The sequence below is a fragment of the Balaenoptera ricei genome, chromosome 19, assembly GCF_028023285.1.
Source record: "Balaenoptera ricei isolate mBalRic1 chromosome 19, mBalRic1.hap2, whole genome shotgun sequence".
Taxonomy (NCBI): Eukaryota; Metazoa; Chordata; class Mammalia; order Artiodactyla; family Balaenopteridae; genus Balaenoptera; species Balaenoptera ricei.
In genome coordinates, this window is record NC_082657.1 from 32,502,236 (window position 1) to 32,528,849 (window position 26,614).

A 26,614-nucleotide genomic window follows, 5' to 3' on the forward strand; every position below is an offset into this window, starting at 1 on the left:
AGCAATGGAAAAAGGAAATTGAGAGCTTTGGGGAGTTTATAGCAGAGGAGTATTTGAGTTTGAAATAGGAGCTGGGAATCCATATGTTTGGGAGGAAAGAAAAGAAAAGACCCGCCACACGCACAGAGCTTCAAGGGTACGTGCGGAAATAGCTATGGCAAAGGCGGCAGGCAAGCCCACGTGGGCTTTATCAGACCCAGATGTTCAGGCAGCAGTCCTCAGGATGCCCATGAAAGGGTCCAGAGCCAGAGCCTGCTGTGCTGGACTCAATGTTTTCTTAACTACCGAGAAGCATGTGAAATCAGTGGCCAGGAGCTTTCCACTGTGCGCTCAGTGACTCCGTGAGGCCCTGCCGGGGTCTTCGCCACACCAGTTACACACAGACTGGGTTGCCTCTCGGCAAGACTTGGGTGTGGACAAGACTGGCTCACCTAGTTCCCGTCCTTGCCTGTCAGCCCCCGTCAAGCAGGGGCTGCCAACTTGCCTCTGCTGCCCTCTGCCCCAGACTAACCTTGGAATACAGGAGTTGGAAAGCCTGGGTTTAGCTCTCAATTCCACCTTGCATAAGTGACTTAAACTGTCTGAGCCTCAGTTTTACCATCTTTAAAATGGGAAAAAAACCATTTGTGAGGTGCATACAAGATATAAAGAATAAAGCACAAAACATGTTTTTTAAATTATTCATTATACTTTAAAATATTACTATGGAATATTTCAAACATATGCTCATGTAGACAGAATAAACCCTCATGTACTGGTAACCTCGCTTCAACAATGATCAACTAATGGCCAATCTTTTTTTTGGGGGGTGGGGTATAGTTGTTTTACAATGTTGTGTTAGTTTCTACTGTACAGCGAAGTGAAGTAGAGTTCCCTGTGCTATACAACAGGTTCTCATTAGTTATCTATTTTATACATATTAGTGTATATATCTTATTTCATCTATATTTCCACCTACTTTCCCCATCCCCCTGTTACTTTGCAGCAAATCCCAGATAGCGTATTATTTGATCCCATTATCAAACTTACATGGATGACCTGCTCCCTTAACCAACTGAAACGTATCCAATTCTCAGATGTCCCTTTCTGCACCCTTTTCCTCTTCCAGAGTGCCACCATTACCAGCCCGACCATGCACCTGGTACCCTAAACCCCTCTCAAAGCCATTATTCCTACAAAACTGTCACCACTGATAGCAGCTCAGGTTGTAAGCCCTGGAGGCCTGAGAGGTATTTGCATTTTGCCAGACTCTGGTATCTTCCGAGAAAAGAGTGGAACTCTAGGGAATCCCTGGTGGTCCAGTGGTTAGGGGTCTGCGCTTCCACTGCAGTGGGCACGGGTTCGATCACTGGTCAGGGAACTAAGATCCTGCAACGCGGCCAAAAAAAAAAAAAAAAACAACTCTAAAAGGTAGACACTGAACATCAATCCTTAGAAGGAGAAGATATTGGGCCATTCCAAGCTCTCCAGGCCCTTGACATCAAGCTTAAACCCTGCAGGAATTGACTAAGCTCCTCCTCTATTGGTGTTTTTCTTCCAGGAAGAGGGCACGTGCGGCAGAGAACACCAAGTGAATTAGGTCCTCCTTTAGCCACTGGCTGCAAGAGAATCAGGGCTCTCCTCTGCCAGCAGATGCTCTACTGCTGACTAAAGTCTGTGACGGAGGTGACTATGAGACTCAGGTGTATTCCCAAGCCCCTGCGGAGTGGATAGAATGCAGGCTTCAGGGGCCAGGAGGCCAGGTTCATATCCTGCCTGCACCATTTACATCACATCACTTCTCTGTGCCTGTTTCTCGTCCTCATCTGTAGAGTTAGGGGTTCCAGTATTGAGCTCAGAGTTGGTGAAAAGATTAAACGAGGTAATACTGTATCCATTAGGATTCTCTTGGTAACCAGGGACAGAAAATCCAACCCAAGATGCCTTTGGACAAAAAAGGAATTTGGCGCCTTACCTTTAGCTGAGAATTCCAGGGCTGGTGAGAGGGTTCTGCACCCACTTTCCAGTGTGTGGTTTGGAGGGGGTGATCCCCACAACACCAAGGAATTCTCTGAGATGCCAGATGGGTGTCCTACAGTTCAGCTCAGTTCTGACCCCATCTACCTGGAAATACCTGTCAGATCCCACAGGTTACACAACTGCCCTTCACTCCAAGCCCACCTCGCTTCAGGCACCATTTACAAGTCCAGGTCATCACCTATGCTTCTGACCAATCAGCTGTAAATCAGAGATTCCCTCAACCTCTTCCTCGGGTTCCTTTAATTTGCTAAAGTGGCTCACAGAACTCAGAAAAACAGTTTACTTACTAGATTACCAGTTTATTATGAAAGGATATAACTCAGGAACAGCTAAATGGAAGAGATGCATGAGGCAAGGTATGGGGAAAGGGGACGGAGCTTCCATGCCCTCTCCCAGCCCACTACTCTCCCCAGATCACGTGTTTACCAACCCAGAAGGTCTCTGAAAATAGTCCTTTTGGGGTTTTATGGAGGCTTCATAACATAGGCATGATGGATTAAGTCATTGCCCACTGGGGATTGAACTCCATCTCCAGCCCTCACCCCTCCCGGGAGGTCAGCAAGGGTGCGACTGAACGTTCCAACCTTCTGATCACTTGTTTGGTTCTCCTGGTAACCAGCCCTCATCCTTAGGTGCTTTCCAAAAGCCACATTATGAACATAACAAAGGACACCTTTACTGCTCTGTTCATTAAGGAAATTCCAAGAGTTTTAGGACCTCCGTGCCAAGAACTATGGAGGAAGACCAAATATTTCTATTGCTTATTATAAATCACGTTATCACTGGTGGTCCTGGCTGGGTTTGGGGTTCTAATGTCAAAATCAGGACTTGGTTTCTCTCTACTTCTTGGTCCATATTTTATGTTTCAACTTGAGTTTTGCGTTAAAGTGGTAAACAAGATGACAGCATCTGCTTTAGCCCCTGTATCCTTTCAGGATCTCCAGAGAGAATCTCTTTTCCAAAAGTCCTAGGAAAAGTCTCACTGATTCTCATGGGATCACATGACCATCTGTGAAGCAATCACTGTTGTCCAAAGAAATGAGATGCACTCATTTTTGTAGGCAGAGTCCCTGGATCTGTATGACTGAGGGGAAGGGGAGGGGTGATTCTTAGAGGGAAATTGCAGAGGGAGTTGGGCAAGGTCACCAAAACGAAGGTGGCCCAGCACTGGTGACAAAGCTGAATATGTTCGCTATAGGTGCTTCGTAAGTCTTTGGGCACATTATCAAAGCTGATAAAAATGATTTTTAAAAATTCCCTTCTATCTCATGGAGTATTTTTATTCTTTTTCAAATATGTTCTACATATTTGATCTCATAACAGTCCTGGGAGACAGACAGGAGGACAGGTACTATCCCCTTCTACAGATGAGGAAGTCAGAGCACAAAGCAGGTCAGGACTTTGCCCCCAGTCACACAACAAGGTAATATGGGCTTGGCAGATAGTGCCACATAACATAACTGTCTCTGAATCCCCTGGCAGATCCACTGGAACTGGAAACTGGGGTATACAGTGTATAGGTTAATCAGGGCCTGACAGGGGGTTTGGATCAGCTGCCCAGGTTTGTTGCAGAGTAAGCAGTCTAGACTGGCAGCAGTCTGGGTGGGTCAAGTACCCATCACTGATGCCCTGGCAGGTGGCAAGGGAGAGAGCTGGTACACAGGCCAAGACCCTGCCACGCCAGGGATACCCTCTCATGACCAATTCCCTGTACAACAAGAAACTGGGTACAGGACTTAGTTTTCCTCGTCCCAAAAAAAAGATGCCAGTCCAAAAAACGTTGGGGGGAGGGCTAAGGCCACGTTTGTTGCCAGGCTGACTTCTCCCAAGGGAAATTGGTCCCAGAGCCAAAAGTGTCCTTTGCCAAGATGTGGAGAGAGAGCAGGATCCCCAGTTAAATGGGGGTGGTTTGGCCAGAGCTCTTGGGATCCTCCTAAGTGCTGTTGGGCTCTCCAAAGAGCCTTCCAAAAAACAGCACCCCTCTTCTGCATCCAGGCTCTGAACACACTGAATAAAAAAGACAAAGGAATGGCAGAGAGCCAAGGTGCCACCTTAATTATCACGAAAGCTAGCATGGGGGATGTAGCTTAGTGTGAGGACAAACTGGCTTCCTAACAGCCTGGAAGGAGGAGGGAGCAGAGCAGAACGTTGAGGGTAGCCTTCCCAAGCCTTCCGGTCAGACGTCATTCCATGGGCGTGGGCAGTGAGAGTCAAGACCAGAAGCGTGTTCAGGGAAAATCCCTTCTCATGGAAACCAGAAGTGGGGAAAAACAGACAGTGGCAAGTTATTCATCTCTCTGGGCATCAGTCTCCCCTGGGTACAATGGATGATGACAGTACCTCCCTCACGAGGAAGCAGTAGGGTCCAGGGGGAGAATGTGTATGACAGCCCTGGCATGTAGTAATCACTCAGTAAAAGCTGCCTGTCTCTGTGTACAGGCCAGGTTCATGGCAGGTGGCCTTGCTTTTCTGTCTCCAGCACGAAGCCCAGGGCCCCTGTGTCCTGCTATGTTTGTGTATCGCTCTTTCTCTCCAGCTGTAAAAATTCATGAGAATGTGGGTGTGCCGTGGCGTTTCAGTTCTTGCCTTCTTCCCAGGCTGTGTTCTCCCACTTGGGGGTGGCAGGGGGATGGCAGACATCCTCTTCACGGTGGTGAGAGCCCCCGTCTCCCCCCAGGCCCTGTTCCAGCAGAGCCTGGCTCAGAGTTCAAAGCCGAGGTGGCTTTGTTGACTAATTCAGTGATACTGCCTGCTCGCCTGCCATCTGAGGGTACGGCTCACTCCCACACACCCGTTTGCCGAGCATCTGCTGCCCTGTGTTTTGTGGTGTGGAGGCTGGGAACGGGCATGTCGTCCCAACTGACCGCCGTGAGGCTGCGTTTCCTTCCTCTCCCCGCTGCCCTTGGGCTCTTGAGTCTCACACACAGCCTCGCTCAGTGAGGTTTCAGATCCACTCCCAGGCTGCCTGGCGCTGACTGCATCTGGATTCACACCAACCTCTTCCTCCTGGGGGTTCAGAGTGTTCTTGGAAGGGAGCCTGGGAAGGGAAAGGCCTTCCCCAGCATTCCCCATCCAGTGGTTGGCTGACAGCAGAGACCTGAACTGCCAAGAGCTCTGGAGTCAGACAGACCTGAGTTCAAATCCCTGGGTGACCTTGGGCAGGCGGCTCACTCTGCTTCGGTTTCCTATTCTGTAAAAAATGTGACAGTAACAGGATCTGCCTCGTGGGATTATTGCCAGGATTCAGTGAGATGCTCACCATGGACTGCTCACCCCGTGTCTGGCAGGCGGAAAGCGCTGGAGAGATGATAACCCTTGACCATCAGTAAGGGACCTCCCTTCCCAGGAAGGGAGTGAACATGACCTTCTTTTGCCCACCCCACCTCCCAAATTAGACCCCTGTGTAGTTGCTCTGACTTGACCAAACCCATTTGGTTTTTTGCAAAGACCTTTGGGGCAAGGACTCTATCTCATTTGTCTTGTAACTCCCCTGCCTAACATGGTAGCTGACACTTAAAAAGCACTAAATGTTTTGAGTAAATAAGTGGAGGGTAAAGAGCAAGGGAGTGTCTGGTGAGCAGCATCTGTTCCAGGACTGTTTTCTGAACTCTACACCGTTCTTTCTGCCTCTTTCTCTTCTTCCTTCCCTCCCTCCTGCCTCCCCCCCTTCCTTGCTTCCTCTCTCCTTCCTTCTTTCCTTCCTTCCTTCTGACCTTCCTTTCCTTTTTCTAAACGGAAATAGCTTCCTTCTTTCCTTTTCTTGTAATGCAGGCTGTGAGAGCATCCCTTGAGAGCCCTTCACCCAGCCTAGAGAGCTTCGATTCCTCTTTCAAATTGAGTCTGTCCCCTGACTCATTCATTAAAATGCATAGGGCATGTGACCAAACTGCATAATGAGTCTCTCATGAGGAAGGCTCAGAGGCACAGACATGCTGCCAACTGCAAAGGCAAATACTTCCCCCCCCAGCTGTGGATCAGGCTCACTGGCCGCCATGCCCTGGGAATGCTGGGGGCTGCCGTTCATCTCCAGTAAATCAGCCAAGCCCTGGAGAGCTGCAGCCTGGCGCGGGCTCTGCAGTCTTGGAAGCTGCGTTCCTTTGGAGGAGCCAACCCATGACCTTTTCTCAACCTTCCTCCACCCCCGCTTCACTTAGTTTTTCATTTATTTCAATATATTTTTAACCACACGAGTAGTAAGTGAATATATTCTTATTATAAAAAATTCAAACATAAAAGCAAGGCTCCTATGATAATTCCCCAATACTGCTACCCATCTCTGAGATAGCCTTCTTCCAGCTGCTCTGTAAAAACACCCCATAAAGGCAATTTGGGGACCCAAACACCCTTTTGCCCTCCTGAAGTCCTAGGCCAATTCTCAACAGAACAGCCAACATGCATCTTGGACCCTTTCTCAGCCCCCTTCCTAGCAGCCCTCCAGTCTGCCATGTGTAATAACCACTCACTCGGGGAAACTCCCCTGAATCCCATCCCTGCAAGAGAACCCTACCATCTACACTTAGGAAGAAAACAGATAAACCAGGTTATTCTCTGATTAGACATTGAGGTTTAACTGTTTTCCAGAGGTGTCTGCACTTTCATCTGGAATCTTGCAGCATTCAAGGTGTCAAAATCCACTGATCATCATGGTGGCCTCTCAGGCACCAAAGCTGCCTGTGTTCCACTTCCGGGGAACGAGCCTCTCTGAACCCCCTAAATATGTCACTTGGGTAATAACCTGTTCCACCAGGGTGTGGCCTTGGGAAAATCACTAACTTCCCTGGATCACATTAACTGACCTGCAGGATGGGAATAATACTAGCACCTCCTGCATTGGGTTGTTGTGAAGCTTAAATGGAACTATCAATGAAAAGCTTTTAGCATTTTGCCTGGTATGTAGTTAAGATGAAATTAATTATCATATCATGGTCAGGAATTATCCTCATCATCATTAGTTTTACTCTAATCCGTAATACTCCAATTCATTCATTCCAGAAGTATTTTTATTGAGCACTAACTACGTGCCGGGCACTGTCCTTGATCCTGGGAGTCCAGCAGAAAAGGAGTCAGACACAGTTCTCACCCTCAACGGGTGTGTGTTCTAACACAAATGTATTGGACCTTTCTGTCTGATAAGCACTTTGTTCTCAGTTATGTCACGTGGTCCTCACTGATGCCTTTTAGTCAGGCAATGGCCATATGATTGTCCCCGTTGTTTAGGTTTAGAGAATTAAACTAATGAGACAGTTAGAAACTGCCCACCTACAACCTGATCTGGAGTCTTTCTGATTCCAGTCTCTTTTTTTTTTTTCTAATTTTTTTTTTTTAAATTTTATTTATTTATTTATTTATTTATTTTTGGCTGTGTTGGGTCTTCATTTCTGTGCGAGGGCTTTCTCTAGTTGCGGCAAGCGGGGGCCACTCTTCATCGTGGTGCGCGGGCCTCTCACTATCGCAGCCTCTCTTGTTGCGGAGCACAGGCTCCAGACGCGCAGGCTCAGCAATTGTGGCTCACCGGCCCAGTCGCTCCGTGGCATGTGGGATCTTCCCAGACCAGGACTCGAACCCGTGTCCCCTGCATTGGTAGGCAGATTCCCAACCACTGCGCCACCAGGGAAGCCTGATTCCAGTCTCTTGAAGTGTCAGTGATTGTTCTGGGGCGTGGGGCTGGGTGAGGGGCTTTTGAGCAGCTCCCAGAACTTGAAAGCCCTGACCCCACCAGCAGTAGCACAAAAGAGAAACAGGACCGCCCTCCGTGCGCCTCTGAGAATCCCAGTTAGTTCTGTCCGTGAAGTCAATCACCTGGGCCTAACAAGCTTTCTCTGCTTGGTGCCAGCTTCCAGGGCCTTTTTATCAATGAAAAAGTGCTTGCTCTATCCAGCCTGTGACCCATGGGCCTGGCCATGACTGCAGGCATCTTAGCTGTCTGAGTGCACTTCCCCCTGGGCTCCCCCCAGAGCAAGAGAGAGAAGGGCTAGGACTGTGGGTTCAGTGACCAAATTGCATCTCCTTGGGGAGGTGCCAGGACTCCCAGCTGGAACGGGGTTCTCTGCACACAGCCAGCATCCCTCAAGTCAGGGCCAGGCTGGGCAGAGAGAGAACAACACGCACAGGAACTAGAAGTCTATCCAGGGCAGGCCTGGCCGAGACCCCAGGGAGAGGGCACTGAGGGCCAGACACCACGTGTTTAGACCCAGGACCTGAACAGGGCTCTGCCGGGGACATTTCGCTGCCCCCATCACAGTGACCACTTGCTCCTACCCTCTGACTGCAGGTGACAATTCTGAACCGGCACAGCAGCACGTGACTGGTGAAGGGTCCCCCACCTCCAAGGTCAATGCCTAATCCTCATGGAAACTCACACACCCCTGCCCTTCTTCGGGGTCCTTTATCCACTCTGTCTTGACAAGCCCACACCCTTCTGAGGTGTGCTTCACACCCATCCCAAGAGTAGAGTTTCATTTTCTCTTTTATTGAATCCAAGTACACAGGATCATTCATAATCTTTGATTCATGACATTCTTTTGTCTTCATTTGGACCTTGCACAGCATGCATCTGGTTATTTATTATTTATTTATGTTTACTTATTTATTTATAATACAGTAAACACCTGTGAACCCACCACCCACTTCTTCCTATGTGTTTCAGCCCTTCCCATCACTTCGCCTCCCTCACCCATCCTGAATCTTGACTTTACCATTCATTGCTTTTCTAAAAATTAATTTTAATATATTTTTCTAAAAGTTGCATTGCTTAGATCTTGTTTTTACCTTGCTCAAGAGAATATTCTGCTGTATGTAGTCTTCTGGAATATACTTTTTCCTCAGAATATTATATTGCTAAAATTCATCCATATTGTAGCATAGAGCTATGTATGGTCCCTTTGTCCTCTATCGCATCCCACGAGTACTTTTCTTTTTTTTTTTTTTTTGATAGCTAAGAAGTGGATTTATTTAGAGAGATACACATTCCATAGAAAGAATGCGGTCCATCTCAAAAGGCGAAAACTGCCTTGCGAGAAGCACACTCCACAGACAGAGAGGGTGGGCCATCTCAGAAGGTGAGAGCCCTCACAAGTATTAATTTATTCTCCTGCCAATGAACATTTGAGTCGTTACCAGCTTTCCACTACTTTGAACGTGCTGAGCTGAACATTCTTGCACACATCTCCTGAAAAACAATGTGAATGTACCCATTTACCATCTCACCAACAATGAACGTGTAAAGACCCTATTGATCCACATCCTCTGCAGTACTTGGCATTATCAGGCTTCTTAATTTCTTCCAACTGAAAGGTTATCAAATGGTGTCTCATTGTGGTCTGTTCATTTTTATTGGCCATCCAAGTATGGTTAACAGTGATCAATGGTGCAGTGGAGATCACCCTGCCAGGGGGCCATGAGATTTAATGAAGCACAGTATGCTTGCAAAGCCTCTCCCAGTTGGGACCATGTCATTGTCTCGTTCAGCTGTGGGTCCCCAATACCCAACACGGTGCCTGGCAACTCACTGTTATCATCACTGTCATCATCCTAACAACAACGATAATAATAGATTAACGGGTATTGAGCACTTACTAAGTGCCAGGTGCTATCCTAACTAACACCTTTACTTTTATTATCTTGTTTCATCATTTCAGAAACCCTATAAGGTAGGTTCTATATTACCCTCTTATAAAAGAGGGGGAACTGAAATTAAATATCTTTCCCAGAATCATACAAATAGTAAATGATGGAGCCATTTACCATACCTGAACCCTGGCATCTGACACCCAAGCCCTTAACCACTATATTATAGGTATCCAATAATACTTGAACGAAGTGCCTTTACTTACCGGTAACCAGAGGCAAGGTCAGATGCCTTGGCACTTTTACTTTTTATCTCCTATCAGATATATTTAACATGCACCCAAGCTTTGGTTATAAACAAAGCTTAGAAGATTTTTATAATTTTACTGCAGTCAAATGTAACTCATTTAATTTATGATCGGTTATAATTTCTCAGCAATTATTATGCAGACTTGAGAACTCTCGCTGTGAGAGAACTCTAACCTACAAATTGTTCTTAAATGTCATGAGATGTTTATGAATTTCTCCTTTACCAATAATTCCCCTAACCCTGCTCTATTTTTTCCTCTTATCAACCACACTTATTATCTCTAACATACCATACAATTTGCTTATTTTTGTGTCCATTATTCACCCACAAAGGCAGGAATATTTGTCTGCTTAGTTCTGTCTATTTCTTTAATTGGTTTAGCACTTCTGTAGCCCTGAAACTATAGTGCCTGAAACTATACGTGGCCAGAGAAACTGCTCAGCAGATCTTTGGTGAATGAATGGCAGAAATGTATGCTTCCAAGAATGAATGAATGAGTGAATGAATGACTGAATAAGCCAATGAATAGTAAATTGAACAGTTCATGAAGATTGGCTATATTATTTTGATTTGGTGGTTTTATTTTTTCTTTTAGAGCCAACTGTTTTTTTCAGGGTTCAGGTTTCAAACATTTCTGTAGGCCCTGGGAGGCCAGAGATTTTGTGTCTCTATGCCAGATGGCTAAAACAGTCCTGAGGATCCAAAACAATGTTTTGTTGCCTTTTCCTTTATCTCTTAAAAACCAACATCAGCAATGAGCAGCCTGCCTCAAATGAGACTGGCAACAAGGCAGGATGCATTAAAAAAACAAAACAAAACAAAACAAAACAAAAAACTCCTGGCAGCATTAATAGAGCAATTTTTCTGGCAATCTCCATCAGTGTCCAGGTCCAATGCACGCTGTTATGTGTGCAGAACATCGGACATACGCGTAACAGGCTTGAACCCCTGGCTGTTGTTTGTATTTCCAAACTGGGGTGCACTAGATAAATGCAGGAATCAGGAACCATCCCTCCTAGTCAAGCATTTGTGGCTCAGTTCTCAGAGCCAGGCCAAACGAGTAATTATAGCTTCCCTCTGTGGTGTACAGGGCAGGAGGCTGATTTAATAAAGGAAGCCTGCTGTCTGTCTCCAGCCTGGCTCTGACTCATGGGACCAGGGAGTCCCAAACTCGCTACCCACAGAGGGCGGCGAGCAGCTGCGGGGGTTGGTAGGTGCGGGTGGCCGCCTAGCAAAGCCGAAAGCCCAGAGAATGAGGAAACTCCCTGCTTGGCCCTGACGAACCTGCAGCTGGAGCCAGAGGAAGTGAGGCTCAGACAGCGCAGCTGCTGTTCCAGCAACTGCAGCCCCTGCCACGCCCTTGAAAGGAGGCCCCCGCCGCGTGGAGATGTAAAATAAAATGGGTTAGTAATTTTCACATTCGGGATTAATTGGGGGAGAAACCAAGTCGCCTCTATGAGGGACGGCTGCCTTTGCATGCTAGGCCGGTGGCTTGGGTTTCTTGTAGGGGCCTTGGGTGGATGGAGTCTGGAGGGATGAGCTTCTGTCCTTTTGATTTCCCACTTGGGCAGGGGAGGCGGCTAATTAGGTCTTTACAGCCACAGTGGCAGTTTGACCTGGGAGTGGCTTCAGCTCCATGAGTGCGACTGCCTGCTCTGGGGAGGATTCGGACTCCACCCTAGTCGGGTCACCGGGGGTCATTTTATCCTTCCTTCTGTCTCCTTCTTCCTCCTCCCCTGGCAGGCAGCCAGATGGAGACAACTTGCCCTCCTCCTCCAGGCCCTGTGGGCCAGCAGATTCCAGCCCACACCCCTTCCCTTCCCGCTGAGTCACCCACCTCCCGGTCAGGTGATCCTCCCCGGGGCCCTGCCGAGAGCACCTTGACCCATATTCTGAACTCTCCATTGCAGCAGGTTTGAACCGTCCTGAGAGAGAGCCTGCCAGGCCAGCGGGCAGGGGGCCCAGGTGCCGCTGCTGGCAGCCCCAGGCTGCAGACCAGGCGCCCTGGGCAGTAGGAGGGGGGGTGCTCCCCACTGAGAACCACCAGACAAGCCTGAAAACTGGAGAGATAGGAGGCTGTGTGCCCGGCGGGGGGGAGGGAGGTGTCGAGTTGAGTCAGCTGGGAAAGCTGACAGCCACTGGGAGACACACGCTTCCTCCCCTCCTGCTCCAGGCCGGTGGCTCCGTGCCAGGCCCCGACTGAGCAGGCTGCCAGGGACAAGCAGGGCAGTGAAGGGCACATGCGATCCCGGCTCCAGGGCTGGGTGACACTGCTGTCCAGGGGAGGGGAGAGGTGAGGAGCTATGCAAATCATGGGCTCAACCTAGATGACTCATCGGGATAATCCCAGCAGAGAAAATAGCTCCACCCCACCCCTACCCACCAGGAACAAGTTCCCGTCCCCAGATCACCCACAAAACAGCCTCGACTTACTTTGTCTATGGGTTCTTTGTGCAGTTGCGGCCTGTGCACTCTTTGTGTCCCCTGGATGTGAGGATAACGGGGGCGGTGCTGTGGGAAAGGAAATTAGCAGGGAAGGGTTCAGAATCAAACTTCAGTCACTGTAGGCCTCAGTCTCCAATCTGTCACCGGGCGCAGGGGTTTAATAAAACCACACTACATACATCAAATGGTGTGAGCGTTAGGTCAGATGACATGTGTAAAAATATTCTATTAATCATGCATAATTATGCGTAACTATACGATGTTCTCTTCTCTAGATTGGTGTATCATTCCCTCCTTCTTCTTTTTGTTTTTTTTTTTTAATTGTTTGGCTGCGCCCTGCCGCACGCAGGATCTCCCCCCACCAGGGATCAAACTCGCACCCCCTGTAGTGAAAGGGCAGAGCCTTAACCACTGGACCGCCAGGGACCCCCAAACCCAGCCCCAGCCCCTTCTGAGAGGATCATTTTATTTGCTGAATGTCCCAGACATAGAAGAGCCTGGCCCTGGGTGTGTTCACAAATGCAAACAGAAAACAGTAGCTTCTAGCTACATTGTGGTCTATCAAGTCTAATGCACAGCCCCACGTAGCATGATTACACACCACCCACAGGTTAACTGTACATCATTTTATTCTTTCATATCAAGAAAAGCTGTGCCTGTATCATAATTTGGATAATAATCTGCAGACTGGAGCAAAGTCCATTTTTTTAATCAGAATGTAAACTTAGGAAGAAGTTACTGCCTGGGGCACAGTGGGTGCTAGATGGCAGGGCAGGTGCAAGTGACACGGGTGGAAGCAAAGACGAAGGGAAGAGGGAAAGAAGGGAATTAGTAACTGTAGGAGCAGAGCTGGATTTACCAGGAAGCTAATAATGCTTAAGTTTCAGGGCCCTTCATTTGCATGCATTCCAAGGCCTGGTACCTAAATTTTAATTTGTAATTATGTATTCCTTTCCTAAAAGCGAGCCCGCAGTATTGTATGCACTTCAGGCCCCACCACACCTGGATCTGCCCCTTTCCAGAAGGTCTCTGAGAGACTCAACCTTTGTTCTTGTATAAGATTCACAAGCACAAAAGAAATGCAAGTGGTATGGGGGATGTGGCGTTTCCACGTTGTCTCCACCGTGAACTCCAAATCTGAAATTTGCAGGAAGATCCACATGTAAGCCAGGCAAGGACAACACCCTAAGGAATGGGATGTAGAAAGAGGGTGGAGGTCAGGAATGCACAGAATTATTGGGCCAATTCCAACTGACTTCCCGAATCCACTGTGGTAGTTCCAGGACTCTGCAGTGTCCAGGTTTGAATCTGGTTGCACAGCATGGGGCAGTGGAAAGACAGTGGCTTGCAATCTGGACGTCTCTAACTAGTCCTGGCTGGTCTTCTCTAGTCCTCTCTCATTAACTAGCTATGTGGCCCTGGTGGAGTAACTTAACCTCTTTGGGTCTACATTTAAGATAACGGTGGGTGCTTTCAGAGTGCTTTGCTTAAATTGCCTTGTTCATCACTGTATTCCCATTGTTGAGTGCAATGTAATAATAATAAAAGTAATAATTAGTATTATTTTATATTAATAGCAAAAATTTACATAGTGCTTATAGATGTGGAAACTGAAGTACAAAGCTGTTACTAAATTTCCCCAGGTCATCCATCTAGTACACGGCAAAGCTGTGATTCAAACTCAAGCAGTCTGGCTCCGGAGTCCCCCTTTTCAATCACTTTACATTTTAAATAAATATTTTTTTTAACGAATAGATTTTATTTTTTAGAACACTTATAGATTTACAGAAAAATTGAGAGACAGTACAGAGAGTTTGAGGAATGAAGCAAATCAGCAAATGAAGTATCCTTTGATTGAGACCATGATTCATTACCCAAGGTACATGGGAAAGGGACTGGTGAGCTCTCCATTTTGTATAGGTTACTCCACCTAATTCTCATAGCTAACTGCTTTGTTAAGTAGGTAGCATTAACAGCATTTTTCAGTGAGGAAACTAAGGCTCAGAGAGGCTAGGGGACTTGTCCCAGGTAACACAGCAGATGGAGTTTTAAGACTAGAAAGTTATGATGTATCGGATCCTAAAGATATGTATGCCTCTCTGAAAATTCATAATTATCACCAAAAGGTATTTTGTCTTATGTTTATTTCCCTAACGTTCACCTCTAGTGCCACAGAGTTTTAAAAATGCTTTGTAACCTTTTATGTCTTTTGGTCCAGGAAGGTGGGTGAGGCAGTGATTATGATTCCATTTTATAGAGGAGGCTACTCAGGCTGTAAAAATTAAGATCCTGTGATAAGTGCTGAGGTAGAGTCAGGATTTAAACACGATTTGTTGACTCTCCTCCCTTTTCATTCAAGCATCCCTCCATCATAAACTACCTCATTGCACGTTTACTCTTGCTAAGCCCACACAGAGGAAATACCTTGTTTGCTATGAGTCCCCAAGGGGCTGCCTCTCTTCCCAGAGGTCGGCCAAGAAAATTTTTCCAAAACCGAAGCTTTGACTTCATTTAAGTCCTTTACTACATGTTTGGCATTTTATCTGCTCGGTTGCCAAAGCATGGAGGGAAACGGTTAACTGTGACATTTTCTTTTCCCCCCTGTACTTAACCAACCCAAGGGGGAGTTGGCCATTTTCAGTTAAAGAAGGTTGTGCCTGATTCTGATGGCACAGTCAGAAACTGCATTGCCAGTGTTGGAAACCCATTTCACGATGGCAGCAAAGAAAGGGTTTCCACTCTGCCCTCAGCTCTCCGGCCAATATAAGTATACTTCTGAAGCAAGCAAATTATCTTTGGCACTTCCCCTTCCTTGACAGCCTCTAGCTGGAGGCACCCAGCTTATTACCCCAGAGCAGAGCATATTCTTTTTTGTTTGTTTGTTTTTACTTGATCTTCTCATTCTGAAAAAATTTCAAACCTATGGAAATGGTGCAAGAATGAGGTGTCACAGATTAAGTAGGGCTTACTTAACTTTTTTATTTTAATTTTTTATACAATTTTTAAAGATTACACTCCGTTTACATTTGTTACAGAATGTTGGCTATATTCCCCATATTGTACAATACTTCCTTGTAGCCTGTCTTACACCCAATAGTTTGTACCTCCCACTCCCCAACTCCTGTACTGCCCCTCCCCCGCAAGAGGGTTAATTAACTTTAAAAATCTTATTTAATGTAATTTTATTTTACTTTAAAATATTAATTTTATTTATTTTGACTAGGAGTTACATTTGTCTGGTTCAAAATGCAAGAGGATATACAGTGAGAAGTCTCTCCTAAACCTCGTCCCCCATTATCCAGTGTCCTTTTCTAGAAGAAGCCAATGATTCAGTTTATTATGTACCCTTCCAGAGGTATTTTATATGTATACAAGAAAATATAATTGTATGCATGTATTCTTGTTTTGCCTTTTTTTCCCCATGATAGCATACTCTATTATCCCACATCTTGGTTTTGTATTTGAAATCATTCTAATTCCATTCATAAAGAATACTCTCAATTTTTAAAAAATGATTTTATTGTATTCTATTGTATGGGTATTCCATAATTTGGTTAACCAGGTCCCCAAGGTGATCACTTAAGTTGTTTCTAAACTTTTGCCTTTACTGACAGTACTGTAATGAATAACCCTGTACATGTGTTATTCCTTAGGATAGATTGTAATAGAGACCAGAATTGAGGTTCTACTATGAGATTATGTCCGGGAGGTTTCATAAGTTCAGGTACTTAGAAGTCAGATCATTCCTTGCCTCTGTTCTATACTCCTTTGATCTGTGATTGGTAACCTAATCTTACATGCTCTAGGTCTTTAAATTTTCACTGGTGCTATCTCCAGTCACAACAGTGATAAAAGAACTTTTCAGCATTTTCTCGTGCTGAGATGGTCTGTTTCTCACTGGTCTCTGGTGCCCACCTCTGCTCAGAACATTGGCCAGTTAGTTCAGTACAAATAGTACCTGTGTTGCTACCATGAATCTAAACTGGTCTGGGACCCATCAGTCAATTTGTGTTCTGACCTTGGTGCCAGGTTAGAACACTTGAACCAGAAGTTCACGCTTCATGTTGTTTGTATTTGAGAAATAAATCAAAGTTTTCCAAGTGTGCTGTTAGAAGAATTCAAAGAAGCATAGTAAAAAGGTATAAATACCAACAACAACAAAAAAAATGATAAACAGTTATTTCCCAAAGGACAGCTGGAAGGCAGTGCTGCAAAGTTAAGTAGCCAGGAACATCCTCTGCTGCTTTTTCAAATTAGGTCTTATTACATATATTTACTAGGACACATTTCAGATAAAGAACTAAACTCCATCATTGTTAGCTCAGAGGAAAAGAAGAAAGGTTCATAATCTAGTTAAAGATGCAACTGCCACAATAAACACACACACACACACCACACCACCACCATCACCATACCCCACACCCCACACCTTACATATGGTGTGGTTACACTGTAACATTTTGAAAAAAAAAAAAAAAAAGCGATCTCATTTAGCATCCTGCTTCCCAGATGGGCTACCCTACATCTATTCTAAATATTTTTTAAAAAAAGACTGTATTTCGTCCGTGAAAATATTTAAGAAAGGAAATACGTACGTTCGTTCCATAAAATATATATGTATATAAAGGAAAGATTACATCAAAACTTCTGAGCACCCTTCCAGCTTTAAAATATGTAGTCATTCTCATCATCAAGAAGTTCTTCTTGGACTTCCCTGGTGGCACAGTGGTAAAGAATCTGCCTGCCAATGCAGGGAACACGGGTTCGAGCCCTGGTCTGGGAAGATCCCACACGCTGCAGATCAACTAAGCCGGTGCGTCACGACTACTGAGCCTGCGCTCTAGAGCCCGTGAGCCACAAGTACTGAAGCCCACGCACCTAGAGCCCGTGCTCCGCAACAAAAGAAGCCACCACAATGAGAAGCCCGCGCACCACAATGAAGAGTAGCCCCCGCTCGCCGTAAATATAGAAAGCCCGCGCACAGCAACGAACACCCAATGCAGCCAAAAATAAACTTATATTAAAAAAAAATAAAGTTCTCCTTTCCATCTGTTAACTATTTTTTAAAAAAATATTTATTTATTTATTTGGTTGCCCCAGGTCTTAGTTGCAGCAGGCGGGCTCCTCAGTTGCAGCACGTGGACTCCTTAGTTGTGGCATGCGAACTCTTGGTTGTGGCATGCATGTGGGATCTAGTTCCCTGACCAGGGATCGAACCTGGGCCCCCTGCATTGGGAGTGCAGAGTCTTAACCACTGCGCCACCAGGGAAGTCCCCTGTTAACTATTGAAATAATTGTCACCCAAGGCTTGAGCATGGTACGTGACAAGTTCATTTATTTCATAAACCTTTATTGAGTATCTGCTGTGGATCAGGCACTGCCACAGCACTGAGGATGTGGTGGGCAGACAGAGATCTTTATCCCATGGGGCTTATGTTCTAGTGGAGGAGGGCAGAGAGACAGTAAACAACAACAACAACAAAAGACACTGTATATCATATGGTGCTAAGTGATACGGGGACAAATAAAGCAGGGGACGCAGTAGGGAGTGTGGGGATGAGGGGGGAGGGTCACATTTTTTTTAAAATTAATTATTTTGGGCTGCGTTGTGTCTTCGTTGCTGCATGTGGGCGTTCTCTAGTTGCGGTGAGCGGGGGCTGCTCTTCCTTGCGGTGCGTGGACTTCTCATTGCGGTGGCTTCTCTTGTTCCAGAGCATGGGCTCTAGGCACGCGGGCTTCAGTAGTTGTGGCATGCAGGCTCAGTAGTTGTGGCTCACGGGCTCTAGAGCGCAGGCTCAGTAGTTGTGGCGCATGGGCTTAGTTGCTCTGCAGCATGTAGGATCTTCCCCGACCAGGGCTCGAACCCGTGTCCCCTGCATTGGCGGACGGATTCTTAACCACTGTGCCACCAGGGAAGTCCGAGGGTCACAATTTTAATTTGTGAGGTTAAGGAAGGCCTCACTGAGAAAGTAGCATTTGAACAAAGTCCTAGAGGAGGGGAGGTGATATAATGGTGACCCTTCAGGTACAAGGTAAATAAACCTCCTTTGTGGTATAATTTGAGGGTAAGCCCTTTTTATCTCCAAATATTCTTTTCACCAACTAATCATGATCCCTAAAATTCTATTATTAGTGATACACACTTAGGTTAAGATGCTAAAATAAAAAATATACAGTTCTGAACTATTAAAACCTTTGGGTGAATTTGTTTATCTGATACTTTTGTAAGTTTCTGCGATGGAGGAGAGTAAGGTGATTGAACAGGGGGAGGTGTGTGCAGTGATAACAGATTTGAGGACGTGCAAGGAGCAAGAATGTGACACAAGGACCTGGGTTGCCGCCGCTGGGAGCAGGACTGAATCCTCCTTAAGAATTGCTCTCATTTTGCCTGCTGTGTCCACGCCCATGTTGCCCAGTCCTGGGGCTGATCCTGGGGCTCTCAGCCAGTTCCTCCTGACCATAGTGCTAAGGGAGGTGCTCTGGGATGCAGGGGACAGGCTGATGGGTGGTTTAATAACATCTCCTGAGGGGCTCAGCAGAGTGTTTGGAGTTGTGCTGCAGACAGTCGTGTAAAAGGGGACACACAGGAAAGCAAGTCTGAGACTTGTAGCTCTATTAGTCTATGGTTAATTTAACAGCTCTCAGAAAAATAAACGAGTCAGGAGACTCTGAAAGTTTCCTCCTTAATCAATGCAGGAAAGCAGCATTATGTATGATGACATTCACCTCATCTTTTGAAATGAGATTATCCCCTATGTCTGTATCTTAGGTTTACCTTTGTTCCTATAAGTCCCATTCTCAAAAAATCCTTCTATAGACAAAAGCTTTAGACCATGGGTCGCAAACTCAAATGCCTACGGGGACCAGGGAATAATGGACACAAGTAGGTAGGGGTTGGTGGGGACCGAGACACAGTGGAGAGTGCTTGCCTCTTCTCAGCTCCTGGGAGTGTTATCAACTGGGAATGAGAGTTCAGTATTGCTAGAATTTTTCATTTTTCAACAGAAGGTGGAAATCCAAATTTTTAGGCAAAATCTTCTGATTTTTAAATGTTGGCAACCAGTCCAAGATAGCTGGATACACTGTATAGGCCATTTATGATGTCTGATATAAACAGAGAATTTTGGTACATTATGGAACACGATAGCAAAGGTAGGCAGAGGGGGGACATCTGATCAACCTGCAAGTTTGAGAAGGTAAATTTTTTAGGGAGTTGACTGCTTTGCCAAGGTTCTGCCTCATCTCTTTAACCAGTTATCTTGGGAAATAAATCAAAATTTCCCAAGTGTGCTATTTGAAGAATTCAAAGCTAGGAACCTTGGAGTCGTCCTGGTGGCATGGGAGAAAATGCTGAACAGAGAATTCAGAGGCCTGGGTCCTAGTGTTGGTTCTTTCACAAACTCACGGTGCTACCTTGGGTGGATCTCTCAGTCCCTTGGGGTTTAATTCCCTTATCTGCAGAATGAGGGGCTGGACTTAACGGATTTTTAGAATGTCCCCCTCCAAGCCCAGGAAGTCTTCAGACATGCATTCGAGGGGTGGAGAAGGGCAGGGCATCCCAAAGCTCACAGAAAGGCTGCTCAGCTTTTGTTCTGTTTTTTCATTCGAGACTTCTGCTTTTCTGTGTTTTAGATCTTGAGCTTCTGAAAAAAAAAAATCTTTTTACAGAAAGAGTTTCCTCATTTTCAAAACAGTTTCAAAATCATTGAATTAGTGTATCAGTAATATGTTATTAGTTGAGGTTTGCAAACTCTATGAGGTGTGCAGCTAATCAAAATGATAGGTCTTTTCTCCATTTGTCTACCACTGCTTGTCTGGTTACAACTGCTGCCAGCTCTCACCTCAGGCATAAATCAAATCAACAAGTAGCCAACAAATAGTTTGGGAAGATCTGACACATGACCCAGTTCAATAGATTGTTTGGGGGGATTTAAGAAAATTTTTCTTTTGGTGATCAGATGTGTTCTTTTTGTGATACTGTATATACCTATAAAATAGAGTCATATTTGCTACTAAATAAGCTTTTCCTGGTTCACATGATTTGGTAAATTATATCAACATTTCACAGTGATCTGCAGCTTCCAGGGGCTCTGACACTGGGAGAAATCTGAAAATCACTCGACTGACTTTTAAAAATTAGCTATAATTTATTGATAATCTAATATGTGCCGGTTTTAGGTATATCATCTCTAAGCTTCAGATTATTTGCACTGCAAAAGAGATATTTTTAATCTCTATTTTACTAATAAATAAAGAAACTAAGGCTAGGTGAGGTTAAAGACTTACCTGGACCACATAGGATTCTAACCCATACCTGTCCCAGCATATTCTCAGCCAGACAACCTCAAAGGTCGCTTCTAACCTTGAGAAGTTAGGAGGCAGGAGTTCTTCTGTTTTAAGCTGTCCTAGGATCAACTGCAAAACTGCTGTCAACTTGCAACTTTCCAGATCCTCTTACCTACTGAAACCCTTGAATTAAGTTTTGTTAACTCATAGTTATTCAAGTTTAGTGCCCTGATCTTGACTAATAAGAGGGTCTCTGAATTTAAATAGTCCCTTGCATAGCCAGGACATCTTCTGTAGGAGATGAAAGAACTTTAGATCAGACTTTTGGGGATGAATAAGTGGATTTATTGTGTTATGTCTGTACTTGGCTAAGCTGAGTTTCTCCTGTTGCAAAAGAAATGGCTTTCCCTGTTGGGTGATCTATCTACTGTTCTGGTCTAATGGATTCAGTTTCCCTAGTGGACAACTTTTTTGTTCAGTACTTTGCTGGACACGTAGTATAACCTAGTATTTCTAATGACTGTAACCACTGGATTTATTTACTTACTTATTTATTTATTTGCTTAAAAGTTCACCTACATGGGCTTCCGTGGTGGCGCAGTGGTTAAGAATCTGCCTGCCAATGCAAGGGACGCGGGTTCGAGCACTGGTCCGGGAAGATCCCACATGCCATGGGGCAGCTGAGCCCGTGCGCCACAACTACTGAGCCTGCACTCTAGAGCCCGCGAGCCACAACTACTGGAGCCCGCACACCTAGAGCCCGTACTCTGCAACTAGAGAAGCCACCTCAGTGAAAAGCCCGTGCACCACAACGAAGAGTAGCCCCCTCTCACCGCAACTAGAGAAAGTCTGTGTGCAGCAACAAAGACCCAGTGCAGCCAAAAATAAATAAATTAAATAAATAAAATTTTTAAAAAAGAGCTTATAAAAAAAAGAAGTTCACCTACAAGACAGTAGACCAGTAATTTTCATTTACACACTGCAACATTTTCAGAGAATAATGTTTGTGAACATTATTAGTAAGAAACAGAAATGTGAGGCAGAGAGCATAGGTGTTCTGATTCTCATTTAACAGGCAAGAAAAATTGCTTATAATTCATTCAGTTGGCAAGTGGTAGGGCCTGAATTTCTACCTGTAATCCTGTGTGTGCTCCATTTTACTATAGTCATTTGGTTTTTCTAACTGGAGGGGAAACCAATTGACTTTCAGCATGAATCTAGGTTTTGTTAACAGTTCTGATGGTGATTTTGAAAAATAAAGAAAAAATAGTTTATTAATTGCACAGCTTGAGAAAAATATCAATAACCATTGCTTTTCCTTAAAAAAAAAAAAAGTAGAGGTCCCAATTATTCGTAAGGTCTTCAAGTTTAGAGTTTGCCATAACAAAAAATATGGACAAGTGTTTCTGAACCTACCACTACTTGGTCTCTGTTTCCTGCAAGAAAGAGGATGGAATTTGGACACATCCCTCTGGGAGCATTGTTTTTTATTTGCTTTGCACTTGAGTGATTGGTTGATTGCCTCTGACTTCTACAGCTAAATGAAGGGGTTTGTTGATGACTTTCTTTTATGAAGGAAGAGAGAAGTGTGCTGGAACTTTCCCCTTTGAGTTTGAGGTTTTCAGAGCAGGTCCTAACAGATGAACCTCAGTTACTTGGGTGCCTTTTCTCTTTCTTTCCTGGGAGGTTAATTTTTCATTTGGTTTGTGCCTAATTCTGCCCCTTTGCGATAGCGAGGCAGGTATTCAGAAGCCACAAGGGTAGTCTGAAGAACACTTTAGGTTGCCCTAGACAGAGGTGACACGGAAACGACTCACCTAGAGGATAAGAACATGGTAGTCGGGTAATTATTCAGTTTCGTGTCACTTAGAGCAGTACTTTCTACCTTGGCTGCACAAGCAATGACACAAAGAGGTTTTAAAACATATTGGTGCCTGAGACCCGTCACCCCTAGGTCGGGGCAGGGTCTAAGCAAAGGTAACTTTAAGGCTTCCCAGGTGATTCTAGTCTGCAGTTAGTTTTGAGAATATCTCATTGAGGCTTCCAATATCTTATTCAAAACCAGGTGAGATAACCCCAAATGACAGTTGTTCTTTCTCCCAGGACATTACAGGTATTTTGGGTGAACATTTCATTCAGTGGAAAATACACGTTTCTTTTTTTTTCTTTCTTTCTTTTTTTTTTTAAGTGAGAATTTTAAAAAAAATTTTTATTTTATATTGGAGCACAGTTGATTAACAATGTTGTGTTAGTTTCAGGTGTACAGCAAAGTGATTCAGTTATACATATACATGTATCTATTCTTTTTCTAATTCTTTTCCCATTCAGGTCATTACGGAATATTGAGCAGAGTTCCCTGTGCTATACGGTAGGTCCTAGTTGGTTATCTATTATAAATATAGTGGTGAAAATACACATTTCTTGAGCACCTGTGTTCTAGGTGCTGGGAATACTTCCAGGAACAAGACTGAGCCTGCCTTGGCCTCGAGATGCTTGGTTTCTAGTGGGCAGAGACAAACACACACACAGGACTGTGGTGTTTAGAGGGAAACCACCTGAGTAAGGGGTCAATGAAGGCCTCTGTGAGGAGCAGCCATACCTAGAGCCTACGGAAAGGCAGAGGGAATAGAGGGTGAAAAGTTCCTGAGACAAGGAAGAGTGATGTGTTTGAGGAACAGAAAAGACTGCAGTCACTTTTGTTTATCTAGAAACAGGAGTGCCAGAGAATGAGCAAGCTCCAGCCTGACATTTCTTACAGTTTCCACAAATCACTCAGTATATTCTTGCCAAATAGTACACACTCTGCAAAGGGAACACAAGGAGAAGTGTCTTCTAGGAGCCAGGGTACTGTGTGCTGGACAAAGAGGGCTCCACGGGATTAGCCAAAAATTGCTGACTATGAGAAAAAGTTAGGCAGTCCTCCATGACACTGAGATAAACTGTGAAAAAAGGGAAAATTCAATTATGTATTTGATATCCAGAGGGTTTGGCCTAATTCTTTGGTCTTTTCTCTTGTTGCTAACCATCACTCAAATACAGCCAATCAGCGAGGCAGAACTGGCCCCATTTTGGAAGAAATGCAGTTCTCTGACATACTAGTTTTGAGGTCTCTACCCAACCAAACTTTCTGGAAGGTGAAATGTTTGTCAAATATTTGTAATGTTGGAGAGATCAAATATGTGCCTGTAGGAGACGATTTCTATGAATTTCTTGTTTTAAGAAACATTGACTCAGCTCCTGTCCTGGTCTCCACACAAGACTTCTACTTAAACTGCTCAGGGTCTGGGAATTCCCTGGCAATCCAGTGGTTAGCACTCCGCGCTTTCACTGCCAGGGGCCCAGGTTCAGTCTCTGGTTGGGGAACTAAAATCCCCCAAGCCATATGGTGTGGCCAAAAAGAAAAAAAAAGAAATTGTGCAGGGTCACTAACTGCTTACCATCTAATGGTAACCAGAAAGCTACACTGACTTACTTTCAACAAAATTTTCTAAGGCCTCTCTGCTCTTGAATTTAAAAAAATTTTTTTCAGTCATATAACCTGGAATTAATTTTCCTGGTTGGCATGTTGTTACTCTTCCTCTATAAAACAAACCATGGGGTTCAGTGCAGAGAAAACAACTATAATGAATATGCATCCTCAATCAGAATGTCCAGGAATTCCAATAATCTCCACATGCTTTTACGTAAGAGACTGCATGCTGCCCTGATAAAAAAAGAGTGCTTTAAAAGGTGATCTTAATAAGAAAGATAGCCCTTCTTAAGAAATCCATATGAGGTAAGAAAAAACTCACTCAGTTATTTAAAAAAATGCAAGACCATGTAATGGTTAAAGGATTTATTTTATTCCTAACAATAATATATGAGTTTTATAAGTTCTTTCCAAGATAGAATAAGGAGCGTGAAACCTGGCCGATGGGATTATGGAAAGATGGTGACCAAATTATAGTCATGGCTATAACTAAGGAGGAAAAACAAGTCAAGAAATATTCAGAGGAAACCTGGTGCAATTTTCTCTTTTTTGAAGCTTAAACAAGACAAGATGGGTTTAAATTGCACCAGGATGGATTTCTCCTTGAAATAAGATGCCCATAATGCCTATAAAACAAACCAGTTGATTAGAAAAATACATGTCTACAGTTTCCATTAGTCCTTAGGCTCTGTGGTATAGAGCATACGTGGTTTTTTTAGTATACCAATTACAGTACTTGTAAATGAAAGTTAAGTATAATAAATTAATAAAAATAATTAATTAGTGGGTATTATATACTTGACAAAACTTGCCATGAGGTGAAAGGACCATGCCTATCTTTTTCACTGTTGTATTCCCAGCACCTAGCACTGTACCTGACACTTCGCGGATATTCTTTTATTTTTTTTTCTTTTTTCTTTTTTGGCCACGCACACCGTTTGCGGGACTGAGTTCCCTGACCAGGCATTGAACCCAGACCCCGGCAGTGAAAGCGCTGAGTCCTAACCACTGGACCACCAGGGAATTCCTTTTCAGAGATATTCTTTAAATATTTGTTGAATGAATTAATTTCTTAAATTGCAGCTGCACATCATGCATTTCATTTCCCCAAACTTGATTTAGATATAACTTCTCCAGGAATGCTTCTATTACCCAAAGAGAAGCAGATGAACAAAGAGAAGGAATAAGGTGCTCAGGAATGTCTTATCAAGGAAAACAGCAAAACCTCTTTTTTTTTCCTGAAGACCTTTTAAGATTAGGACAACCAACTTTTGTTTGTCTGTTTTGTTTTGTTTTTGGCCGTGCCATGCAGCATGTGGCATCTTGGTTCCCTGACTGGGGATCAAACCCGGGCCCTTGGCAGTGAGAGCTCGGAGTCCTAACCACTGGACCGCCAGGGAATTCCCAGGACAAGCAACTGTTTATAAAAGCAAAACAGTGGAAGATTTGAACTGTCAAGTAGGATCATGCTTTGAAGTATATTTCTAGCTAAAAGCAGGGGATAAAATAGTTACAACTTAGAGACTCTAAGATCTGTCCCTGATTAAGTAGGCCTAAGATAAGAGTCTGAAGATTGGCTGCCTGGCTGAACACATCCTTTGGATGTTGTTATCAGCAGCCACTAGATTTGAAAACAGTGCTGAACATGCTTTTCATTGATCTTTGAGGTGCTCTAAGCTACAACTGAAAGCCTGCCCTTTTTTCTATTTGCTTGAACAAGAGTCTGAAAAGGGAGGCTAAAGAGCTTTCTAATGATATCCTTTACCCTTTCTTCTAAAAAGAACCTGTGTTTTCCACTGAGTTAAGGAAATTTCACAACACCCAGGGGCTAAAGTGAAGTTAGTTTTTATTCACTACTGAACCAACTTTCAGATTCTTTTCCTAGAGTGGAAAAGTATCTAAGCTCTTCAAGCTACTATTCATTATTGCAGAAAGATGGAAATTATGTTATATTCCATAATATAATGGGGCATAAAACATTTAAGTTATGAATGTACATAAAATGTGTAAGAGATTAAAAAAGCATTCCTAAAGTTTATAAGAACTTATTGGTCTGTGAAACAACATTTTCTTTAGTACCTCAACCTGTGAATGAATGTCAATAAAGATGAATGAGAAGATATTTTGTCCACACACATTGGTTCAGTATTTATTATTATTATTATTTTAATATATTTATTTATATTTGGTTGGGTTGGGTCTTCGTTGCTGCGCGCAGGCTTTCTCTAGTTGCGGCGAGCGGGGGCTACTCTTCGTTGTGGTGCACAGGCTTCTCATTGCGATGGCTTCTCTTTGTTGGGGAGCACGGGCTCTAGGCACACGGGCTTCAGTAGTTGTGGAACGCGGGCTCAGTAGTTGTGGCTCTCGGGCTCTAGAGCGCAGGCTCAGTAGTTGTGGCACACAGGCTTAGTTGCTCCGCGGCATGTAGGATCTTCCCAGACCAGGGATTGAACCCGTGTCCCCTGCATTGGCAGGCAGATTCTTAACTGTGCCACCAGGGAAGTCCCCAGTATTTATTA

The 26,614-nt window shown here is 44.5% G+C and overlaps 1 protein-coding gene across 5 annotated transcripts in view; it reads left to right on the forward strand.

The window, feature by feature from the left end:
- The window catches only part of CHD9 (chromodomain helicase DNA binding protein 9), a 244,283-nt gene that overhangs the window by 17,939 nt on the left and 199,730 nt on the right, over nt 1–26,614 (forward strand). Inside the window, exon 1 of one of the 5 annotated variants that reach the window (XM_059905422.1) lies at nt 22,979–22,994. The exons of the other annotated variants lie outside the window; for them this stretch is intronic. The gene's annotated coding sequence lies outside the window, so the exon portion shown is untranslated. Of the gene's footprint in view, nt 1–22,978; nt 22,995–26,614 lie in introns of those variants that run through there. 5 annotated transcript variants of the gene reach the window in all.